At 43.3% G+C, this 5,265-nt stretch overlaps 1 long non-coding RNA gene across 1 annotated transcript; it reads left to right on the plus strand.

The window, feature by feature from the left end:
• Window positions 1-6: 6 nt before the first annotated feature.
• On the plus strand, window positions 7-5,058 carry LOC121815934. Its single transcript, XR_006055483.1, has 2 exons — window positions 7-2,558; window positions 2,949-5,058. It is a non-coding gene; the product is annotated as an uncharacterized LOC121815934 (long non-coding RNA).
• Window positions 5,059-5,265: the final 207 nt, after the last annotated feature.

A 5,265-nucleotide genomic window follows, 5' to 3' on the forward strand; every position in this document is an offset into this window, starting at 1 on the left:
AAGGAAAGAATGAGGGGAGTAGTGGTAACTGAGGAATAATTTGGCAGAATAGAAAGAGGGAGAAGCCAACTCAGCAGCAGCAGGTGCAGATGTGATGAGCAGGGGGAGACACAGAAAGGAAGCAGATAAGCACGCAGGCCGCAAAGCTAAATTTAATCACTGGGTGTGTTTATGGGAAACTGCGAAACCACCCACATTTTTGTTTCTCTCACACTGATTCAACCACATGATAACTGCTCACACAAGTGAAGGTCAAACAATGGTTTTGCCAGCTGAATACCAGAATATGACATTATGGTCAAAAAATGAGAATGATATAGGATTTATTGACTGTACACTTTATCACACACACCTATTAAAACACAACAAGCCAGTATATGTCAAGCAATGTCCCATTTCTGCCGAAAAAGCCGCAGCCCTAGATGTCATGATAGGAGATTTATTGACTATAGGAGTAATAAAGCCCACACTCCTGTCAATCCTGTGCCAAAGCCTAACAAACCTGGCGTATGGCGTTTCATACAAGACTTAAGGCAAATTAATGCAGTCAACATTGCTCTGCCACCTCTCGTTTCAGATGTTCACAGCATATTGACATGCATTACATACACATTTTACCGTGGTGGATTTATGCTCTGCCTTTTTCTCAGTACCTGTGCATGAAGACACACAGCCGTTATTTGCATTCACACATAGAAATAAGCAGTACACTTGGACTCTTTGCCCCAAGACATGATAGACAGCCCTGCTGCTTTCTCAATGGTGGTCCGTGCTACCCTGGACAGCTTCACTCCTCCAGGGCTGTACGGGATGACCTCCTGCTCTGTGCTGAAAGTGAAAAAAAACTATGTCAAACTGCTACACACATGCTTCTCCAGCACCTCCAACAGACTGGCCACAAAGCATCAGCAAAGAAAATGCAGTACTGTCAGACTTATGTTCAATATTTGGGATTCACACTGTCTCACGGAAAACGTTCCATGACTGCAGACAGGGTCAAAGCTGTGACCTCTGTCCCTCGGCCCACTACACAGAAGGAAATGTTGTCCTTATTAGGCATGGTGAACTATTGCAGACAGTGGATACCAGACTGTTCTTTTCATGACCACATTCTGCGTGACTGTTGTAAAAAAAGACAAGCCTCCTCGAATACTGTGGTCCAGAGAAATGACTGCCTCTTTAAATGCATTAAAGGGAGTGCTGACCTCCCCCACTCAAAGGTGCTGCCTGTGGGAATGCCGGCCTGCCTGAGAGCAGTAGCAGCTTGCGCTATCATGATAAGGGACTGCGAGAAGCTTACACTCTCACATGACACTATTCTACACACCAATCACCAGGTCACGACCATTCTAGTAAACATAACTACACAACATATGCAAATCTCACTATAAAAGCGAGCAGCACACATGATTCGCCAGGACATTTATTGATCCATATGCTGTGTTCTTCTGACCGACGGGATGGCTCAGACAGGCTTGACGATCATGACTGCATGACATGTATAAAGGAATCCAAAGGAATCACGTCCAGATTTAGAGCTCATTTACATTTAGAGGCCAACAATGGCGTTACACTCGCCTAACACAGGAACTCGATTTTGCACCATCCAAAACCTGTAAATGTAAAAGACATGTTGTGATTTTTGGGTCTGACTGGTTACAGCAGGACCTATGTCCCAGACTATGTTGCCCTTACCTCCCCTCTGCGCGTTTTGGTAAATGAACAAGGCATGAGAAACCTATCTGCTCCCCTATCATGGACTACAGAAGCAGAACAGGCGTTTATACAGTTAAAACAACAGCTTTCTGTCGCCTCTGACCTTGCTGTGCCAGATTACGCCTTGCCTTTTCATCTTGATGTTTCTGGAACTGGAACCCATGTCAATGGTATCCTGTTCCAGAAAAAGGGGGAGAGAGAGAAAAGTGTAGACATATGTAAGTGCAATGAAGAAAGTGAGAAGAAAGTGAGAAGAAAGGAGAGCGGCAAAGCAGAGAAATGAAGGATGACGATGAGAAGAGGGCGAGTGGAAAAAGCTGGGTGTTGGAGCTAAGCTATAAAACCAGGAGGGGGGAAACAGAGTGATAGGAAGGGAGGAGTGAGGCAAGGCTGCAGAAGAGGTGTGAAGACTCATCTTTTTCTGGATGGGTGTGAGTTAAGGCCGGAGCAGAGAGAGGCCTGGGAGCACAGCATAGCCTAGTGGTAATAAACCAGGAAACCCCAGTAGAGAAACAGACAACATCAGCTATAAGGAAGCTATAAAGTGTTTTTAAAATCAAAATATAGTCTTCAGTCTGAGCTTGATATCTTTAAAGTTGATTGCTAGCTAGTTTACTCTTATAGGGAAATCGGTTAAAAGGGACCGTTTCAGAAATTTTAGAAGTCATGTTTGTTTTTGTACATGTTATGAGATATTTAATTCATAAAATACACATATCAAGGGAAATTCCAGTCCCCTTGACATATTTTGTTTTAAATTGTATAAAACAGTATTGTGTCCATAGCATAAAATGTAGCGTACGGTAAAGGAAACAGTTGGGTAATCAATTGAATCTAAATAGGTTTCAGTATTGAACAGCATTACAGCAAATATACAGATGTTTTTCTCGGGCTTTGCAGCCAAATTGTACTTTTTGAAAAAAAAAAAAAAAAAATCTTTTCTTGCACAGCCGTTCCTCCAGATGACATTCCATTTTGTCCAGGAAAAGAAATAATCATTGATTACACAGACATGGTGGACAGAGTAGGTGGTTACAGGTACCTGCTGGTGGCTGTGGATGCATTTTCAGGTTGGCCAGAAGCCTGGCCGACAGCAAGTGAAAACAGTGGAACTGTGGTGAAGTGTCTGATTAATCATTATATACCACAGCATGGGTTTCCCGAGGTCATAAGGTCGGACAACGGTTCACATTTCAGGAACCACGATCTGCAGAAGGTTGAAGCCGCATTAGGTTTGAAACATAAGTTTGGCTCAGTTTACCACCCCCAATCCCAGGGGAAAGTGGAAAGGATGAATCAAACTCTAAAAACTAAATTGGCTAAAATCTGTGCACAGACCAAATTAGATTGGGTTAAGGCATTGCCTCTTGCATTAATGTCCATAAGATGCTCAGTAAATCAAACCTCTGGTTACACTCCATTTGAGTTGGAGCATGGCAGGCCTTTTCCTGGCCCCTCCTCTCGCCTGTTAATGTCGGATGAAGCTGATTCAGACCTCGATCCGAGGACATATTATAACATGCTCCGCAGTTTTGTTGCCCAGTATTCCTCACAGGTTCGCTGAAAGAAACCAGCAAGAGCTGAAAGAGGCTGCACCTGGAGTGGACTACGTCCTCCTGAAAGTCACAAAGAGAAAGTGGGCTGAGCCTCGCTGGACAGGCCCTTACCGCATAACAGAGCGGACCTCCCACGCTGTCAGGCTCGAAGGGAAAGGTGACACCTGGTTTCATTACACACAGTGCGCTGCTGCCACCGAACCAGGAAGAACCTTGAGAGAGGTGCAGAAGGACCTGTCAGAAGGAGCTGCAACAGCATCACCAACCACTTGAGGGAGCCAACGCTCAACCTACAAGCCGGCTGGTTACAAAAGGGGGTGTTCTTCATACTGAACTAAACATTTTTATTTTTCTATTTTTAACATCTTTTATGATTTTGCTTTTATATTGGCTTGAGTTGTTAAGATTTACATTTTACATTGCAATAGTTTTAATCGCTGAAAGCTCATTTAAAGTTGTGTCACTGATATTTTTTGTTGCTCTTTAACTCCTAGAACACGCCCTTGGCGAGGTGGGGGGAACTGGACCACGTTTCTGTGCCCCATCATCTTCTATTAGAAGACTTACAAGCTAAGTAAACATGTCTTGGCCCTTTCCCCTGAAATGACAGGCAGGCAAAGATGTTCTGTTGTATTCCATGCATTCGATCCCTCTTCCAGAGACTGATTGTTACAGCTCTCACTCCGGAGGATAAGGATCTCGCCCTGCAGATGCCTTTATTGGCTAGTCAACTTCCCACCTCCTCGCCAACGGATGATGAAGACTCTGATCGTGATGATGACGAACATTATCGTCTTTCTCTTGTATAAATGCTTCTAGAATGGTTGTTTCTCTGTGGTGTTTTGTATTATGCTTGTTATCAATTGTTTCCCTCACCCACTTCCTCTTGAAGGATATATCTGGTTGAACTGTGTCTGGTCGGGTTGTGAGGGTTAAGCGATGTTCTCAGGGTCTCCGGACTTAAGCCTGAGCAAATGTGTACTCCGACCACTGGATATAAATTGCTTTTTTCCACACCCCTTCCTCACGTTTTACCATATTTACTTTTTGAATGTCCTTAGCAGTTACCGTTCTGGGTTTATTTTACTGTTGATTTATTCTTTCACATTTTTACGTTTATATCTCTCATTATTATAGTATACTCTGTACTCTCCACATTTTTATCATTACTTATGCTTTTTGGTTGCTGGGTTACATGAACTGTTAATTTTGTGTCACTACCCTGGTTGCGCTGACTCGTTGTATCCATGTGTGCAGGATAGCTGTTACTGCTTTCGTCTGGAACCGAGACTGATTGCAGCCGACCCCTGGGCAGGGTGGTGCCTGGACTCTTTTCTCCTCATCTGCAATGACAGATAAAGACAAATGATAAGACCCGAGGAGTTTTTCGAGCCAGGCTTCGACACGTCTCTGTGTTCCTTTGAATGTTACTTATTTTTGTGTGTTGACCCATTTTAAGATGGGTCAAAAGGGGGATTTGAAGAAAATATAATCTGTTTAAACATTGTTCAGCTTTAAAGTTACTGTGCAACTGTAATAAAAATGTGCTCACGACTTTGGCCTTGAGAGCGATAAGAAGCGATCGCCTCATCCTGCAGGTGCAAGATATCTACACGCCGAAGAGGCTAGATTTCCTTTTATGGAGTTGTTTTTCTGCTAGTGCAGCACTTCCCCCTGTAAGTTTTAGAGAATATATACCCATCCTCACAGCAAATCTTTGGAATCTCCTGATGTGAGCTGTTGTTGAGAGGTTGTCTCTGTCTCAATAAAGTTCACTGATTCCCCATCTGCAGGTGTACGGTTGTCTTCATTCTCCGCCAGCCTGGTTAAGTCAATTCCTCCTTAACATCTAAAAGAACCTATTTAATGAAGGAAGACGGGTTCACTCTGTGTTTAATATTATTCTATTGTTGTTGTTTTTTTTATATCCTTCATAATGAAATGAGTGTGCCGACTAGAAAAATCAACCGAGCGTGACCGAAGAGAAAACAGA

This window comes from Haplochromis burtoni, unplaced genomic scaffold (assembly GCF_018398535.1).
Source record: "Haplochromis burtoni strain Fernald_Lab_line unplaced genomic scaffold, NCSU_Asbu1 Contig_376, whole genome shotgun sequence".
In the NCBI taxonomy this organism is placed as follows: domain Eukaryota; kingdom Metazoa; phylum Chordata; class Actinopteri; order Cichliformes; family Cichlidae; genus Haplochromis; species Haplochromis burtoni.